Raw genomic sequence first — 21151 nt, forward strand, 5'->3', positions numbered from 1 at the left:
ACTGGTGTCAAACTGGATTTTCTGAAAGAAATTGTGACTGTCTTCCTGTTGTTCATTGATTTGCTCGAGTGGGCCCAGTAACGTCTCCATTTTGAGACTTATTGTTACTGTGTTTGGCATATTGAATACGTCACGGGTAGCTTGCCAGGTTTTGCCGTGCAGGCGAGATACTCTCGGTAGCTTGCCGGGCTCTCTGAGAGGGCGGAGGAATAGAATCTGGCTCAGCCAGACTGGCTGCGCGCAAGGCAAACGCCCTACCGCTGTGCTATGGCTATCTGAAAGAAATTAACAGATCAAATTAAAATCCTTAAAAACAAAGAAAGTAAAGAAAGATAAAAGAAAAGAGGAGAAAGATAAGGAGAGAAAAAAGAAGAGAAAAAGAGAAGAGAAGAGGAAAGAAAAGAAAAGAAAAGAAAAGAAAAAAAAAAGAAAAGAAAAGAAAAGAAAAAAGGTGTAAGGCAAGTGCCTTCCCAGCTGTACCATTTTTCAGGCTCCTAGGGGCAAATAATGGAGTGAAGTTGACACTGGTAGTTGCATTTGTGCTGGAATATCATCTGCCTAAAATTCAACTACGATTAAGTTTGTAAATCACAGTGTCGTAATAAAAAAGAATTCAATCAAAATAATAAAAAGGTACAACTCTCCAGTGATGGCAAGTTACAGGCTTGAGCTGTAGAAAATCTGCTCGATTCTAATGTGATGAGAAAATGCTGACTTTCTCCCCTCCACCTTCTGTTCTTTGAGAAACCAAGTGCCCTGTAATTCTGAGCTGTTAATACTGAACCAAATATTTAAACAAAGAGGAAGTCCCAACCCCCTTCTCACAGTAACAGCTACCTTAAGCTGCTTCTGCTTTTTCTTGTTTTGGCTTTTTGGCCTTTTGGTTCATGTCCAGGGATACTCAGAGGTTACTCCTGGCTCTGCACTCAGGAATTGATGCTGGTCATGCTCAGGGGACCATATGGGATGCTGGAGATCAGACCCAGGTTGACAGCATACAAGGCAAAAGCCCTACCCACAGTACTATCACTCTGGCCCCTTAAACTGTTTCTTTTTAGTGATTTCTCCAGAGTGATAGTAGCACATTAAGCTTCTAGAGCTACTGATATTTTGATTTAAAATAAACCATCATTTTAAAAATCACTTCCAGAACAATCAGGTTCTTAAATATATTGACTTCAACTATTCTTGAGACAACTTGGCTCAAGCATTATACAAAATTGTCACAGAACTTTAAATAATTTTCTCGTGTTTCAGTTCTAATTATAGCTGAATAAAAAGAGAGCAAAGAAATGGCCGCATGCCATGTACTTACACTTAGCCATTAATAAAGTAGATTTAAATGTAACATAAGAAGAAAAGTGTGACCCCTTGTAAAATGTTGACTTAAAGCCAACTCTGCCAGTTAATGGAAACACAGTACAAGGGCCGAGGAAGACAATCTTCTCTCCACCCCTTATTAAGTAAAAGGTTAATTAGAAAAGACTTTCCAATTATATCTTTGAAGTGCTTTCCATTTGAGGGACCCTTTTAGATCTTAAAAAAAAAGGCATTACAAAGTGTTCACATGAATAATAAATTAACGATTTTAAAATTTTAATTAAAAATTGTTATACCCCTAAATGAAATATTTGGTCAGATTAAACTAGATTTGTAGACTTGGGATGAACAAAAATTCTTATTTATTTCTATGACAATCCTGCCATTGCAGCATCATATAAATTTGAAAAAAATGACAATGTAATTTAATACAGTAGTTTTCAAACTTCTTTCATCTGTAGATCAGTAAAAATAGAAAAAATGCTTCACAATCTGGCAAAACAATGTGTGTGTGCACACGGCTGCTTCTAGTTGCAGTCAGAGACAGCCCTTTTCCAGTTCACTTGGCTCCATGACCTGGTGTACCAGGAGTTAATTAGCAATAACATTTTTGCAGACAAGAAATGTCTGTGGACCAGCTCTGGTCTGCGTTCGGGGACACTGGTTGAAAAGCACTGGTTTTACACGTATCAATATTAAAACACGAAATAAAGATACAAAACAATGTTTTAGATTTGTTATACTTGCGTTTTCAGGTAAAATGAATTGCTTCTAATGATAGCTATTTGATCTTCTATAAGTGTATTATTTGTAATACAACTGGTTTGTTATTAAAATGTGTTCTTTTCTGTAAATTCATTTCTGTAAAATTTAGACACTTTTGTCACATATCTCAGTAATGTTTAAATGATGCTTTTTACAAGTCTTACCATTAAGTGAACTGAGTTTTATTATTTGGACTAATAATGTCTAAAAATGATTGAGCATTTCTCATGTTGGGCATTCTGCAGAGTCCTTGATAAGGATGGGTTTCTTTAAGCTAAAACAACACCCCATGTTGGGAGTGATCATCGCCCAGGGTGAGTGGGTCCTGGACTGTGACAACAGTTGAGGGGAACCTAGAACTGGCCTCAGAAACCTCATCCCCACCCTCTAGTTCATAACCTTCTAGAACTTTCTAAAGGTCTTAAAATAGAGTTGGGGCTCATTGCCTATATTTTTCCTTTTATAAATAATATACATCTCAACAGAAAAAAATGTAACATTCTGATGCTACTGTCAAGAAGAAAATTTCTTTTGTAGATAGAGTGCATGGCATTGAAGCAACTGTAGTTGAGTGACCTGAAATTATATTTCCGAAATAATCAAACTCAAGAGCCGCAGAAATAATACAGGGGTTAGGGTGCATTTCCTGCATGCAAAGATCCCAGTTTAATTCCTACATCACATGGTTACCTGAGCTCTGCACTGATTGGCGTGGCCCTTAAAGTTCCTCAGCAACACAAGAATGGCCTGGTAATACTTGGCACTTCAGGGACCAAGCATTAAACTGAAGCCCCCCCTGACCCAGTTGGCTAGTAGTTTCCTAAAGGGGCCCTGGGGATCCTGAACACTAAGTCAGAGACACAAATCAAAATAAAACAAATGAAGACAAAACACTCAAATCCAGAAATGTGTATTTTTATACAGTTTCCCATGGCTTCAATTGTATTTGTGTTCTTGAGTAATTCTGAAACATTTTGCACTATTCTAAAACCCAAAGTGAAATTTCAAAACACATTAGGATATTATCTGAATAAATGTATTTTCATTTTGCCTTAAAATAAAGGATTTTTGGGCCAGAAAGATGGGTTAGGAGGTAAAAGTTTTCCCTGCATGCACCCGAGCAGGGTTTGATTCCCAGTACCACATATGGTATCTGGGAATATAAGTATATATATACATATATATAAAATATATAATATATATTATATATAAATATAAGTACCCCCAGAATGATTCCTGAGCACAGAGTCAGGAGTAAACCCTGAGCACTGCTAGATGTGGCCCACAAATAAACAAAAACAAGCAAAAAAAGGAGAGTATTTATATATGATAATTTGGGTGAAATAGCTTATTAAAACATGAAAATAAGAGTTTTCATATCAAATGGAGAGAAAAAAGGAAAGGTAAATTGGTTAGGTTGAATTGTAATAAGATGATATTCTGGATGCTATCATCATGGTTACATTATTCTCTGGAATAATAAAATGAGGTAAACTCTTAATTTGTCACAAATTTATAGCCATTGTCAAGAATGTTCACTTTATTTTACTATTTTTTTAAATAATGTAGGAGTACTGCTATTTGTTCAGTCATTGATTAAGCTGACTGAATTGGGCATGGATTCCACCTTACGTTTTCTTTTTTTTTTAAATATATCACTGAGAGATAGAGTTACAAAGCTTTCATGTTTGAGATTCAGCCATACAAGGATGTTCACTTTAAAGGATACGTAGATTCCAGTCACAGCACAAAATGCATATTCTGATTAAATGGAAGACAAGTGGATTTTCTCACCAATTAGCACACACTGCAGCTTGTGCCTCTATAGATAGGCTAGAGTTAGGGGAAAGGAGATGCCTCACCTTCTCTGGAATGTTTTCCTAATATTTCTGCCCTACCTACCGCAGAAGAAGGTGCACCAACCCTTGTACAGTAGCAGCACACACTGGGTGAATGGGTACCAACAGCACTAGTCATAACACTATTTTCATATAGGTTGACTGCATTCATTTGTGGTATGTAAAAATGTATATAGTAGAATAATATCCATGGCCAGGGAAAACAGGAGTTAGGAAGACTGGTCGATGGTTGGAACTAACCACAAATGTGTGTAAGGTTGAGTGTAGGAAAGAGAGAGAAGAGACCGCTATGACAATAATAACTGGGAATGATCACACTAGACAAGAGCTGAGGGTTAAAAGTAGGTAAGGGATATTCTGGACAAACTTTCAGTATGAATATTGCAAATCATAGTGCCCAAAAGGAGAAAGAGAGGCAGAGAGGCAGAGAGACAGAGAGAGAGAGAGAGAGAGAGAGAGAGAGAGAGAGAGAGAGAGAGCGCAAAAGCACCTGCCACAGAGGCAGGCAGGGGCTGGGGGTTATAGGAGGGAACCCGGGGACACTGGTGCTTGAAAATGTACACTGGTGGAGGGATGGACGTTGGAATAATGTATGACTGAAATCCAATCATGAACAGTTCTGCAAAAAAATTAATAAAATTTAAAATAAAAAACACACCATATTCAGCACCAGGAGTTCAGAGGGCCCGACTTACAAGTATACGGTGAGGAGTTCAAATTCCCAGTATCCACATGTTCCAAATGAGATGCTGGCATCTCCACTGCCTGTGATATCCAGCATAGAGCCATTTCCAGTTGAACTGCATTCAGGTGTGAGTGAGTACCACGAAATGGAATGCAACACAGCACCACAACCAAAAGAATGTTCTAGCACTACTTCTGGGATGTATGATCTCTGAGAGGCATATGTGTGAGCACCACAGCCATACTCTGAGTGCCTAACACACCTAGGGGCTGGAGAGAGTACAGTGCTCAGCACAGGTTTACTTGCCTTGCACGTGGCCAGCCTGATTTAATCTCCAAGCACCAACAGGAATCATCCCTAATCACAGAGCCAGGAAAAAGTCCTGCATACTTTTAGAGGCCAGAGAGATGGCACAGGTGGTCAAAAGTTTTCCTTGCAGGCACCTGCACAGGGTTTGATTCCCAATAGATAAGAGTATGAATTAAATTAATTCAAGGTGATACTTCTAACTCAGGATTTGTGTTTCAAAAGGAAAACTGAATTGGATTTTCTTAAAATTTAAAATTTCTCTTCTTATCCATTTATATAGTCCTAAGTTTGGATAAGTTTAATTTCAACTGAGAAATTAAGTCAGGTGTGACCCAAATAATGTCGTCTCTCCCGCCCCCTCCCTCCAAAGAAAAGACTGCTAGAGTGCTCACTGCAGTAATCATGTTTTCAAGCATCACAACAAAAGGCTTACATAAGCTGGGTACCATGCCCAGTGTTCAAACACTGTAGCCTGATGTGAGACCAAGGGAAGCAACACAGCTAACAGTGGGTGAGCACCATGACCAGGTCTGTGTGTGCAACTCAAATCATTGCCACATCAACAGCAACAGTGAAAAAGGAGAACAGGGAAGGGAATATAAAAAATAAGCCAGGAAATCTTTTTAAAAACATAAATGATAAAGCAACAAAAACCCATTTTTTAAAATTGAGAAAATTTATGCAGAAATCATCAATTACTATTGGGATCAGTGCCACACACAGGAAATGACCACACCTTCTCCTGGATTGACCTGTCTGCCCCATAGGCTGGAGTACTTGATTTTTATATTAATAACACTTATTATTTAAACTTACTTTATGTTGCTAGATAAAACAAAGAAAAAAGCGGACTTACTTTTAGTTACCATTTTTGTTTATTTAGTGGGCCACAGCCAGCAGTGCTCAGGGCTTACTCTGGTCTAGTAGAGGGACCATATGTGGTACGAGGGATCAAAACTGGATACCCTCTGTCCAGTTTACTATTTTCTTATTTCATTTTTATTTACCTCTTAAATGCAGAAAGTAAAACTGAGTATTGAATACAGACTGAGTTCTAGTTATTTGTAAAAATAAAGCCCTAAACTGGCAATCTCACTAGCTTTTAGAAGTTTTAACCCTGTGTGTTCTCTGTGTGCTGGAGACGTGGCATCAAGGACAGATTCATGAACACTGGTGTAAATGGCAGCTCTAGCGGGGTTTTTTATTTCCAACAAGAAAGGATGTGTTGGAAAGACACACTTGCTTCATGAACTGGGCACAAAACAAGTAGCTCACAAAATGCTGGGCTAAGATATCTTTTTACAGGAGCTATTTCCAGGAGGTTTTGTTGTTGAAAAGATAAGAGTGTGAAATTAAATGGAGGCCATACTACTATCCCAGTTAGGATTTGTGTTTCAAAAAGAAGACCATAATTGAAATTTCTTGAAAATTTAAATTTCTCTTCTTATTCATTTATATATACAAACCTAAGTTTGGATTAGTTTTATTTCAACTGAGAAAAACAGTTGCTAGTTTTGATTGTGAGATTACATTCAGGATGTGTTCAAACATATCTATGCTAAAGATTTTGTTATCACTTCACTTAATATTTGGCAAACAACTCATGCTTTGAGATTGGGGTATTCCTTATAAGGTCAGTGAGACTGCTAACAATAGCAAACTAGTAAAGCCATACAAATTCAGCAACACTCATTCCCCACATTGTCTGGAATCTGAGTCCAATCAGACATGCATAAGAATTTTAAGATGCAAGGATCCTTTTATTTCTAGTAAGGATACACTGAAAGGAACTGTGCTACCATTAATCAGTAAATTACTCCCTCTAAGGGCTGGCTCAAAAAGACTTCCTACTTCAGCTATGCATCACTTAACAGCAGTGATTCTAAGAAATACTTCATTGGGCTACTTCCTATTTCTGTGAACCTCATAGAATGTACTTACCCAATCCTGGGTAGATTAGGTTATATGGTGTAGCCTGTTGCAACGATGCTATAAACCTTAGTATGCCCACTGTCAGATCACAGAAGGATTTCACTGGAACTTTCAACAGTAATCCTTAAAAGACTGCAATTCAGTCCCTGAAAGCCTTAAAACCTGGCATTGATTTGGTCACCTTATGCGTAACAGTTCTTTCAGGTATTTATTTTCAGAATATGAAGATTTCATCCATACTGAAGATTTGCTCTAAAAATAAAGTTATCAATATCCACTTATATACTTTATATCAAGAACTCACAAACTGAGCTCTCACTTTCACTTTGTGTAATTAATAATTCTTGAGTTTCTAAAACCACCCAGAGCTAGCAGTGATAATTAACATTGTCCAGCCTTTCCTCACAACATTACAAGCAAACACTTCACTTCTGATCATCATCCTCCTCATCATCATGGAGCTGAGAGAAATATGCCTCTGGGCCTGGGCTTTGACCCAAATTATTAGAAGTTTTTCATATGTGATACAGGCCTTTTCAAATTTTTATTAGTCTCTTTGCTTTCAATGAAGCAGAGCTCTTAATAGCTTCCATCACTCTGTTCTTGCTTGTCAAGATCATAGCGATGGTGGAATGGGACATGCCTTACTGGCCAGCAATAATCATCACTGGCTTTGCTCTTGTTTAGTCCTCAATCACTTTTAATTTCATTTTCAGCTCCATCACTTGTTGTGGACTCTTACTGCCAACATTAGCAATAGATTCTGTACACTTAGGGGCCATGATGAACAACACAACACAAGATTAAATCAAACACAAGGGAAAATGATGCTATTAAGAGATTCAGGGACACCATAAACAGAAAATGCATGAGGTTGCTGCCAGAACAAAATATTATGACAGTGGCAATATCATTAGGCAGTAGGAATTTGAGGTCCATCATGAATATACTGTCCAGCCTTGACTGAAATGTTATAAAGTGCCGACTTTACATCTCTATAGTCACTGGCTTTCAAGAAATTAACATATTCAATTAAATGAATTCAATTTGTTATACAATATTAAAGAGATATGTCAGGGTAATCTCTTGAGAAAAATAAGTGCTCCCATCAACCAGTCTTCACAAACTTTGCAATGAACTATTGCTGATCGCAGGATTCACTGCATGTTGTTAGGAAATCGATCATGCAATGCTTCACTCACACCAACACAACCAGATGGAATGAAATTTCCAGATGGTACACAATCTCAAATTTCCAAGGGGACCAAGGGCAAAGCAGTATAGTGAGCATACAAATAATATTAAATTTGCTAAATTTTTCATTTGTCCCTGTAATTTGTCAGATAAAAGGAAAACATGATAAAATTGCTCATTTCAATGCCCAATTCATTCCAAAACTATATATATATATACATATATATGCATAAATATATGTTTACTTACTAGGAAAGATAACTCTTTCAGGAAACACCTCAGATAATGATAAGAAATCTCTCACAAAGGAAACAATAGTGAACAATGTGTAAAAAATAATTTTATGGAGCATACAAGTAAAATTTCAATGCCTCATAATACTATTTGATAAACAGCAGTAACTTAAAATTTTGATCTCAAATAAGTGCATTTGGAAAAGGAACTAAATAGTTAGAATCAAACTAATGTATTTCTTAAAAAATATCGATGGAAAAAATTTTAGAAAACTAAACACAAATCCTTTCACTGTTAACAACAATCAGAGGTCTCTTCCTACTTTAACACTTCCTGGAAATGACTTCCAAAATTTCTACATTGTTCATTCCCTAATTTAATAAATGTAATGCGCGGTATGGGGAAATGGCCAGTTTCCTTGAAAAAAGAATAACTGGACATACCCACCTACTCCGTTTATATCCCCTACTCTCAGACTTGGGAAGAGTGGCAGAGTTTTCTAATCAGAACCTCTACATACAAATTCCCATCATGGAAGAAACTGTCCTCAACTCAACCCCAAGGAATTCTACTTCCTTATGCTTTTACCCTTCTCCATATCACAGCGAGGGAGGGGTTAAATATAAAATCATAGTACAGAAAAGTTAGCTTTAAAAGAGGCACAGAAATCAAAGTATATATTAATTTCCCAAATTTTACTATTTTTACAAGATGCATTTTATCCCTCACATGAGACATAAATAACAAAACAATTATTGACCAGTGTACAAAGCAGATGTTTAGCTAATTTCAAATACTTTTAAAATAAGCAAAATTGCCCAATACAAGCATGAGGTCAGATCAAAGTTGTATTATTCAACTTTAAAATACACTCATAGAAAAGGGTATGAAATTTTTGCTTAATTATGTTTTAAAAAACTCATTTGTTTTTAAAAAATACAGAGTTGGTTTGCAAAAGAGTTAAGTCTGATTTTCAGGGAGAAACGTTGAATGATTTACGTTTGATCACTTTGTATATAAGGACCACAACACACAAAAGGAGAGAGAGAACAGAGGGGAATGCCCTGCCACAGAGGCAGGGTGGGATGGGGGGAATGGGGGTGATGGGAGGGATACTGGGATCTGTGGAGGTGGGAAATGGGCACTGGTGGAGGGATGGGTATTCGAAATAAATCAATAAAATACAGAGTTGGTTATCAAGTAGGTTTTCATTATTTTAGTTATAATTCCATTACTCAAAATTGGCAAAATTTACCACCAAACAGTCCTTAAAAATGACTCCTCAATAAAACCTCATTATTTGTGTGGGACACAAAAGAATCTATTCTGTCATTACTACCCTTCATATACTTCATATACTCTGAACTTTATTATATCAAGGCTGGGCTTTTCAAAAGCTCAGCAGACCTCAGAGCATTAGTTTTAAAATTTACTATATAATCTGATACATTCATTACCTCTTCTTCCAAGATAAAGTTTCTCAATTAAATATTAGTTTTGCATCGAGGAAATAGTTCAGTGGTAAAGGACATGACAAACATATTGAAAGATTTCCAATTTGATCCCTGGCTTTGCATGGGCTCCCCACACCACCAAGTGTAGAGGTGGTGTCCCCTGAGCATCACCAGAGCAGGCCTTTGTTAAAAGAAAAAAAATGAATTAGGGAAATTTTTTAAAAGAATGAAACATGCAGAATAGTATGCAAATCAATCCCATTTGAAGTTTGCACATTGTAAATCTCTTTCCCTAATATTGTAAGAATACACATTCAAAGTATTCGAGGTTAATCTTCCTTTGATACTTTCAGATTAAGATAATTTAGGAAAGATTTTTACTGTGGGGTTGGGTGGGTTATTAACGAGCCCGAGTAAATGAGAGAAAAAATATTAGAGAAAGCAAAAAGAATACAAACTCTGAGAAAGAGACATAGGTATAAGAGGCAGGAGGGAGAAAGGAAAGAGACTTTGAAATGAGAGGAGTCTTTCTTTTATGTTATCCTTTCCATCCTGATGGCAATTTTATTTTAATCTAACAAGTGACAGAACTACAAATATGTATAACCAGAAAAAAAGTCATTTCTATCATCAGCAGAGACCAGTGGGAGCCCCAGATCAACCAAGCTGACCAAAATAATTCTACAACAACCCTGAAAATCAATTGAACCTACAGCCCACAAAAGCAGACCAAGACACGTTTGCCAAAACTAAAAAGTGGGCTCTAGAGAATTCTTTTCAAGTTTCTGATAATATATTGAACTTCCTTTTTTCTTTAAAGAAAAATCCTCCACTAACTTTGAAAATGAAGATTAGGCAGTTTTAAGGAATGTGCCCGGTTTTAATATTTAAAAGATATATGTGCTATGTAAGAAGTCTCCTGAGTCTCTCTTTTAGTGTGAAAATGTATTAAAAGGGAGAGTCTTTAAAGTGGACGTTTTTCTCTCATGTCAACGGAAAGAAAATGCTGGCAAGGAATGGAATCAGGTGCCCTCTGGGCTGCTGGCGTTTCTGTTTTTCTTCTGAGGGAAGAGCTCCTGTCCTGTCCCAGAGACTCAGAAGTCGCATCTCGAGCCACTGTTGTCTTTTCCGATGAAACTGGCAATAATGGGATTGAGGATCTGAGGAATCCCAGGGTTCAAATTCTAGAAGTTCATCAGATTCCGCTGTCTTATCTATTCTCACATATTATGCAACCAGAATGCTCTGAGCCCTGCAAGAGGGGTCAGACAGTCTCACTTGGTGGAAGGGTAGGATCAAGCACTGCTTTCTCTACCACTTCCATCCATCTCTGGATGCTGAACCCCTCTCTCCCTGGGCATGCTCCTACACTTTCCTACTCCCACTGACTTGGAAGCCTTATGGCTTTTCCTGTGCTCAGGCCTCCCAGGGGTGCTACTCAGCGTTTTCTTCTTCAGCAATTTCCCATGATACCCCTTCCCGCTTACCATACACTTCCCATTACTAAGTCCAGGCTACGCCAAGGTAAATGGATTACTTTCTGAGATCAGGAATTCTGTTCTGTGTCCTGTACTGAGCATCTAAGTAGGATCTGTGAAAAACACCAAAATCAGATATTTCTATCCTTATTCATGAAGACCAAGGGCATTTCTACTTTCGGGTCACTAAATACCATTTAGGAGACTGAGATCCAAAAGAAGGGAGAAACTAAATGCCTTGGTGAGAAAGAGGCAAAGGGACAACAATAAAAATGACTTCTATTAAATTAAACAAGACCTATACATTCACATCAGGATTTTGTTTTGTTAATCTGAGATCTCATCCCTTTGCAATTGCACTAAAGTCGCAGAAATAATCAACCAAAAGCTGAAGTGACTTTGGATTCATCAGAGATTCAATCATCTTCAGTTTTTTTTTATCTAATTTCCTGAAAATAAACCCAGAGGCCAGAGCACCGTCAATCTTGATCGTTCTGTATAAATCACAGGCTCATGGCTTTGCATGTTGAATTCCTGCTCTTTTCACATGACTTCTCAATTTACATATCCTTCTGATGTCATACTAAAAAATAGTCCCTCATTTCATTGCTGCATGCATGATTAAGAGAAAGGAAAAACATGAACTTACATAATATTTTAAAATATCCAACCTCACTAGCTCTGATCTTCCCGTCTGGGCAAAACAAATTTATGTTATCAGGAATATGTCCTAGATACCTGTCCAGCCATATACAGTTGGGTCACTGTATGCTTGATAAATGTCTCGGATGTAAGTGTTAGTCATCTTCTAAAGCAGGTCCCATTTTTACCTTTGTATGAGGTAAAAATTAAAAGGATGTTCTTTCCACCAGTAAGTGAATTGACATCTTGCCTCCACTCTGGAAGAGCCTATAGTACAGTGTATTTCCAGAGGGAACAACCACCCTTTCACACTCCAGGCTCACTTAAAGGAAGGGCAGGATCTAAACTCTGATTACAAAACCTGCCCTGTCAATTTGCAAACCTCCTTATTCAGCTGGAGGGATAGCACAGCGGTAGGGCGTTTGCCTCACACGCAGCCAACAGGGCCTACCCGAGTTTGATTCCTCTGCCCCTCTCGGAGAGCCCGGGAAGCTACTCAGAGTATCTCGCCCGCACGGCAAAGCCTGGGAAGCTCCCCGTGACGTATTCAATATGCCAAACACAGTAACAACTGTCACAATGAAGACGTTACTGGGCCTGCTCGAGAAAATCAATGAACAACGGGAGGACCGTGACCGTGACCGAATATTCCGAAATTCCACTGCAGAGAGATTAGGATCTTCCTCAAAAAATAGGAAGAGAAATGCCAGTGCATGAAAATGTTCATAGGAACCTGTTAGTAGGTTTTACTGGTAACAAGAACATATTAATTCTCAAATAAATGTAAAGGCCCTCAGATATTCACAGTATCAAGCAAAGTTAAATAAATTTAAAAATTAAAGAATTTCCATTTTCAGGAAGTCCCTTAATAGTGGAAGCTGATAATGTTAATGAGAAGAGGAGAATTTGTGGAACTATGAGATAATGATAAAGCAGGTCCCAAGATACTACCATTCAGACCAGAAAGGATTTGTGAGAAGCACCTCACACACTCTGCTTTAACAGCTGGATTTTTTGCTGCAGACTGGCTTCCCTCTGATCTTCACACGAAGTGATCCTTCAAAAGTGAGAACATACGGACAGCCTGCCAATTCACTTCTCTGCTTCAATTTTGCTCTTAGCAATCAGTTAGTGAAGATGAAGGCTCTTCCCACACAGAATTTAAATTAAACTTGCAACGTGGAGCGTATACTTCGGAGCTTGTGATACCTCTAGAATTCCTTTCTGAGTTTCAACATTCTTCATTTAGATATAAAATCCATTTTTATTCTCCATTTCAAGTTCTATTTATTTTGGTAGCCTTAAAAGCATACCTTCAATTGAATTCATTAACTGTTAGGAGGATATAATACTGAAGTATTCTTTGTTCGACTTGCTAGACCTCTAAACAGCAACGACTCCTTATACTCTTATAGCAAGGTAATTTGAGGAGAAACACAGATTTTTAGCTTATTATCTGGTAGCTTGACCTAAAATTCCAGATCAGGTTTCATGCTCACTTATTCTAAGGTGAGTGGAAGTTCTAGCTACTTCTGCACAAATTCAGACAGACTGATATCACCATAAAATGTTTACAGACCTCCAGAAAAGACAGTACTATGCATATTTATCAAGTGAGTACACTGGCCTGAATATTTGTATCATATCTAAAATTTCCAGAATTCTTTACCCAACAAAAAGGAAAATAATCTCGAATAGAGACGGGATCACTAAGAAAATGATAGCTTGAGGAACCGGTTGGGATAGGAGATGTGTGCTGAAAGTAGATAAAGGACTAAAAATGATAACCTCTCATTGCCTGTCTTGCAAATCATAATGTCCAAAAGTAGAGATAGAGTATGGGGAACATTATCTGCCATGGAGGCAGGGGGAGGGTGGGAAAGGGGGGCTATACCGGGGAAATTGGTGGTGGGGAATGTGCACTGGTGGAGGAATGGGTGTTTGATCATTGTGTAATTGTAAATATGAAGCATGAAACAAACATGAAAGCTTGTAACTATATCATGGTGATTCAATAAATTTTTTTAAAAGATGAGTAATAGTGAATGAGGGTGTTCTGAGTAGTGGTACGAGAAAGATTCTGTTAAAGGTGACTCACTGTAGCTGACACTACTCCCATACATCCCGGGGCCTGCAGAAGAGAGAAGCTGCAGAAACTGAACTATGGGCATATGGATTTAGGAGCTAGTGGTAGGTGAACTGTCAGCACTAAGGGATGAAACCTGTTAACACTGAACTCAATAGTTAATGAAATATCACTAATGTAAAAATTAATTCATCAAAAATTACATAGAATGACAGTATGCCTATAGCAATAAGATACCAAATTATAGGTAAAAGTGTTAGAGAAAAAAGAAAAGTAGCTGGAGTGTTCAGGAGATCTCAAACCCATAAGATTTCAATACCCCAGGAAGAAAGATTATTCCTGCACTGAAGCTCTTCAGGTCATGATTTCAGACAGTTAAATGATTTAGGTGGTCTCTCCAAGGTCTCTGGAATTCTAGAGAAGCAGCACTTCCCATGAAAATAAACATAAAGAAACTATATGATCCTAACTTTTATATGATCCCTTTATTTATGAGGTTAGTTATTGTTTCTTTCTTCCACCTTCACTTTCCATTTTTTTATTGCAATTCTTTGGGCAATTTGACTCTCGAAGACTAGCATCAAATTAGACGGAGGGTACAGATCCATCCAAATTTTTATTGAAACATTACAATCATAAATTATCAGTGCATTAAACTGTGATGGCAAATAAATTTTATGAGTACAGCATGAACTGATAGGCTGCGATAGCATATAAGGAACATTGTAGGTGGGTGGGACTTGTGTCTGCAAAGTAACCAGGAGGCACCAGTAAGGGAATGTCCACATTGTGTGAGAATAAAAATGGGGTGAGCATTAATAAACAGCATTCAAGCCAGAATACACATGTCTGACCAAAACACACTACTTATCTCAGATGAGCAGCTGAATCAGTGACACAGTAAAAGTAGCAATGTCCAGTCTGGGCATGCTCATGCCACAGAACAGTATCATTAGTGATAGAGATAGGCTGTGGGGAGAGCGCCAGGAGGAAAACTTGGGACATCAGTGGTAGAAAATATACACTGGTGGAGTGATGGGTGTTGGAACACTGTATGACTGAAACTCAACCATGATCAGCTTTGCAACTCTGTATCTCATGGAGACTCAATAAAAAATAAAACTTAAAAAAAATCATTACTGATTCTAAGGAAGCCTATTTTTAAAATAGTTTCCTCTGGTGGTTTCAGGTCTTTAAATGGGATTCTGAGTGACCGTTATTTCTTGAGCAGATGGGATATCACAGCACATTCAAACACCTCTCTGGAACAGTAGTAAATGTGTGAAGGACAAAACCTCGAAAACATAGACACCTACATGGCCAAGTTATAACACAGAAAGAATTTTATGAACACACTGTGGGCTGACTGGATTCAAAATACACAACCCCAAAAAGCCTGTGCTTGATGCTGTAAATGAAAACCAATTGCCCTTCTCAGCTCTAAGTAGCATCTCCATATGAGACAACATGGGGCCCCTCTTAACTTTATGAGGTGTAGGCAAGAATGAGAAGGATTGACTCATTCATTCAAATACTCTCCTGTTGTTGGTAAAATTAACTGATCTGCCTTCTATTTGGGGTTTGGTCAGCCACTGAAGTCATGATAAAAACACCACTGGCAAGTCCTCCACCCTCCGAGTACTCAGACAAACAACTGAAATGTTCACTGCCATCAAAACACCAGGATGAGACAGAGACCTTTCACCAGAATCCATCAAAGAGCACCAAGTCTGGACTATAAGTCTCCCTGTAGAAGAGGTGATTAGACCTGGGGGTGCCAACAATTGCTTTCTTTTTATTAGAATACACATGCGGAAATCTAAAATTCTTCCTGCAGTCTCTGCACCAGCCCAAAGGCCAAGAACACTCAGCCTGTCTGACCAACATGTGGGATCCTTGTGCCAGCACTAAATATTAGATGTATAGACATCCAAAGAAAGAGAACTCTGAGGAAACCAAATCCAGAATGCTACTATGAGAAAAGTAAAGTAAAAGAGGATAAATAACAAACTTGGAAATAAGACTTAGGAATCGATTTGAGTTAGTTTTTCTGAATGGCTTTCAGCCTATGCATTTCATTCATCCTCTCTCTCTCACTCTCTCTTCTCTCTCTCTCTCTCTCTCTCTCTCTCTCTCCCCCTCTCTCTGCACCCCCCAGAGGTATAATTCTCTCAGGCCTCACACATGCCAGATATATACTACACTGAGTAACCTCCCTAGCTATAGAACTTAAGATATGTACATGTTATTATGAGTAAGTATTGAATAAAATAAAATAAAGTCAATCTATAGGAGTCAGAAATAGTACAGTGGGTAGGGCATTTGTTTTACATGCAGCTGACCCAAGCTCAATCCCTGACACTCCATATGGTCTCCTGAGCCTGCCAAGAATGAGTCCTGAGTACTTCTGGGTGTAGCAAAAAACACAGAATTAAATAAAGGCAATAAACATTGTACCTTAAGAGATAAATGATACTCAACTAATTAGGTTTAATACTTCTTTTGTAGATTATAAACATATTATACTTGTCTAATACACATATCAATCCATTTACTATATAATAACCAATTACAGCTATATACATATATGCAGCGAATCACACAACTCCACACAAACATTGAAAATAACATGCAACATATATATTCAAGTATTTATCTATTATTTTCCTCACTACACTATGGGTTTCCTCCAAGCAATTTTCTGTGCTCCTCATCTCTATATCTGTACAAGGAGTAAGGCACCAGGTAGGGGTGCGGGGCTCATGCTGTCAGAGTCTGGGTGGTCTAGCATATAAGCTCCACAGGTAATTCACATGCTTGCAAGAGGTGGTAAGCCATTGGAGACTGAAGGTAGCATGAACTCAACAGTCCCCAACCCCAACTAACTGTTGTCCTGTCTCTCCCCTTCAACTTGCCTTCTGCTATAGCCTTGGGAATCAGGCACTTGCTCCTTTCTACAGACCTAAGACCCTAGAAAATTGCCTCTGTTCCATTAGTTCAAATGTCTCTTTCTAAAATTTCTTTATCCTAAAATCTCCCTGTAAGTTATGCATATGTAAGCCCACTGCCCAGCAAAAAAAGCACCAGCACTACATTCTTTCTGCTCCCTGCATTTCCAGTCCCCATCTGCTCTCTGAGTCATTTCATAGAACACCATCATTATTTGCCTGCTAAATCCATGCATTCAAGTGTGAATTCACTCATCTCCTCACATAAAGAGGCTTGCCTATCAGCCACAGTAGAGACTCATCCTCAAAGTATCTCTAAATACTAAACTCCAAAATTCACCAAAATCAGTATGTGTTAGACCCTCTGTACACACTAGCTTTCTAACATATCTCTTGCTTCCTAGAACATGTTCTTCATATAAAAGGCATGATGATTTATTATAAATAAACAAATTATAATGATCTGACATTCTAACCAATGAGTCCTCCATGGCCTCTTTTACTTAGAAGTATTATCCACATTGTTTCCAAGGATTTTTGGGCCCTGAATGACCATTGCACCTTTGAACCCCACTTGCTACCAGTCATGCCTCCAACCTCACTTCCATTATCACCTCATTCCTGAAGCAAACATGTTCCTTCTTGTATCAACACCATTATTCTTCTTTCTCCTGGGCCAGAACACTCCGTGTTCAGATCTGTTCATGACTTATTCCATGTGGCGCAGATACTTAATTGTCATCCACTGTAATATTTTGATTGAGCACATTATGAAAAACAGTGATTCTCCATCATTCCCTACTCCCTGCCACTGCTTAATTTTCTTCATAGCAGTTGTCGTTGACAGCGTGTATTATATTTATTCATTGCTCTTCTCTGTGATTGAACATACACTTTAGAAAAGGCAGTGCTACTGCTGGATGCCCAGAAAGCAACTTATACAGAGAAGTTATATGCTGAGTGTAGTTGAATAAATCTGCGGATGAATGTCTGCATGGATGATTCTACATTCTGCTGTGATCTGATCATTTGCAGTGTTTCATTCCCACATGCACCCAGACAGACACCAGGAAACTCATCTCCCAGTTCTCACAGCAAAGATTAGATGAGTTCTTCCACAACCTTTCCTTCCTTTTGGGTTAATAAGGCCCCAATCCTCTCTGAACCGTACAGGGTGCAGGCGATCTCTCCTAGAATCACTTGGCATTCCTGATTCCAATAAGTTACCCTGAATTTTTTATGTCCCTGAATAAATCCCAACTTTCCTACTAAGGACTTGCATTCAGCCTTTCCTGGCATGATGCCTCACAGTCTCCAGTACTTTCGGATGTCAGGCAGGGCACACAGAAGCCCCACAATCCTCTTCTTCCCGTACCTTATGTGTGTGGCAATTCACACTGAGCATTAGAGTGAGCTCATGGCTGCCCTCTTTCTTTCCCCTTCACATTCGGTACTATAATCAAGGAGACTTGTTCATCTAAACCAAGCCCTGGTTTCTAAAACTCAAGTTCCTTAAGCATTTTTATCTTGATAAAATGCAAAGAGTTGGAGTGTAAGGTGTACATTTGGTGAAGTAATGACAGACCCTGACTGAAATGCACTCTAGTCCCAAATCTTCATATAGGACCACAGGGTCAAGGACTGTGAGCTATTATTTCAAGGAAACTCAGGGTGGGACAGTGTAGGTGCAGAAAGGGCAATGGCGATCCTGGAAGCGATGGAGATAGGACAGTGTGATGGAGACTGAAGTCGCAAGGCAGCTCAACAAGTAGTGGGAAATGGATGACAGTGATCTAGCATGATCTAGCATGGAATAGGCAGGAGGAGAAGCTGACCAAGGACACAGGCTTCAATAGTCATCCACAGCAGGAAGGATAGAAGCCTGGGAGTAAGGGGCATTATGACTACTTGAATTTCTTTCTCTTCCACAGCAGGAAGAGAAGAATTTTCATTTCAGAAGACAAATGTATTGCATGCTTTGACTCTAGAGTTAATGAAGAGTGTGGGATGCAGGGCTCATTTTCTTTTGAGACTCCCCACTGGCTCCTAACTCCCCATTGGCCTGGATACCGCTTTCTGCTCAAGGGAAAATGTGATGATTGGAGAGGGTAAAGAGGAGGGAGGCTGCTCTCCACACAACACAGACTCTATCCCATCTACTGAACTGCATGTAAACTTCCACACTGGTCTTCCATCAATGGCTGAAATATATAAATCTAATGTTTCTCTGTGAAATAAGCACAAAATCCTTTTCTGCCTTATCTGCTAGTCAGTCTTACTCCTTGTTCCCTGCAACATATTCATAGTCGCAGACGAAGAATATACTCATGAAAAAGAAGTGCTCACCAAGATTACAGAAATTTATCTGAGCAATCCTGCCTTCAATTATTAACCAGTCAACCAGATGGCTTACAATGGTGCAGAAGTAATTAAACATGCCTAATTCAATAATAAATTGATTTATGTCTTGTAGATTTTTCCCTGAAAATGCACCAGGGCACTGACTTTGAGATGCATTTCAGTTCCACAATTACAACACTTTGTATGTACAATGCAAACACGTTCATCTTCCCTAAAATTATGTTTATCTAAATTTAAAAAAGTGTTTGTTTTTAAATGCTTTAAAAACCTCTGCCGCAGTTGGGTGGTGAGTCCAGGGAATGGCTATTTGCTTCAGAGACTTCTATAGAACTTTATTCCAGTTTTCTATGGTTCTCATTAAATCCTTATTTTCTTATAAAACAAATTCTTTTCTGGGGCCAACTGAAATAGCACCAATAAGGGCCAGGAACTCCCTCTGAAGGAAGTGAATAATCTGAAGACAGTGTCCCAGCCTTGCTGTACTGAGGACATGCTAGTTAAGGCACCAGCCCTACATCCTCACTCACAAATGGGAAAATGTATGTAGAAAGAATTACTCCTAAATGGTCATTTGATTAAAATGAGTCTTCAGGCAGATGCGAATGTAATGGTGAGTTATTTTGTAAAATTTCTTCTTCAGCAGGAACAGAGTCAGAATTACTATGGGGAAATCCACCTTTATTTCATTCCAACAGTTTCCACAGCCAGCTTACTTCTGTGTGGGTTGTGGAAGGCTAATGGGACCGTTGTGCCAAACCCACATTCCTCTGGCACGCAGATGTCAGAGGATGGGCAGGTGGGGTTCTGGGCCGGACCTCACCTTTCCGTGCAATACAGAGCTGTGGTGACCATATGCTTTGATGATACTGGATACAGTTTGGATAAAATCAATGAATGGGAATCAAAATGTTGAGAAAACACGTGGACTTCTTGCTTACTCATTTTACCCAACTGTTATATGAGTTCCAATAAACAAGTAGGGTGTCATTATTCAAGAACAGTCTTGATGTGGGACCAGTTTTTCCCCTTTTCAAGATTCCCTCCCTATTTCCTTTCCAATCCAGGGATAAATAAATCTCATGAATCTCATGAGCACACATAAGCACTCATATGATCCACAATAACACAGACACATTCACTCACATACACACCACATATGAAGAAACCACCTCAGTGACATATAGAAATTACACACAAACACAAGTGCACCACTCAACCATACCACATACCACACACACCACACCTAACAGACTAACACAGAGGTTAGTTCATTTAAGGCCTATGCTCCCACCTTTTGATGCTTGATGAGTAGGATCAGTAGAATTAGGAGAAGGGGATGCTGACATGCCAATGAAGGAGAGCCCAGCTGTTTGCACAGTGGAAACCCTATTATGAGATGGACTATTCTCAACTGGAGACATAGTGCAGGGGTTTAAAAGCTTGTCTTCCATGCAGGACAGTCTTGCTTCAATCCCTAGCACAGCCAGGAGTGATGTCTAAGCATGGCTGGATATGGTCCCCAAACCAAAACAAACAAAAGTATATGGACTGCTTTATGTCATTTAACAAAGTGATTTTATTCTACAAGAAATTCTCCCTCTTGTGTGAGAAATTTGGAATGTGTGGCCAGAATTTCCACCCTCACTTTCCTGTCGATACACAGCTATCTCTCAGTAAATGGCAGCTGAATGTTCTGTGTGGTATCAGCACTCCATAAGCAGCACCGACACCAACCTTTTACCAGACGTGATTCTCATGACATTTTAGAGGGAGGAATACAATTTTCTCTCTGAATTCTCAACGAGCTCCACCAATTTCCTCCTCTCATTTAAAGACTCAACTTTTTAACACATCCAAGAAAATTTAGAGTTGTAGGTCTCTTTT

The 21151-nt window shown here is 38.7% G+C and overlaps 1 protein-coding gene across 5 annotated transcripts in view; it reads right to left on the reverse strand.

Annotated features, from left to right (window-relative positions):
- The window catches only part of SNTG2 (syntrophin gamma 2), a 440849-nt gene that overhangs the window by 206288 nt on the left and 213410 nt on the right, over positions 1 to 21151 (reverse strand). The gene's annotated exons all lie outside the window — the stretch shown is intronic.

The sequence above is a fragment of the Sorex fumeus genome, unplaced genomic scaffold, assembly GCF_029834395.1.
Source record: "Sorex fumeus unplaced genomic scaffold, SorFum_2.1 ptg000006l, whole genome shotgun sequence".
Classification (NCBI taxonomy): domain Eukaryota; kingdom Metazoa; phylum Chordata; class Mammalia; order Eulipotyphla; family Soricidae; genus Sorex; species Sorex fumeus.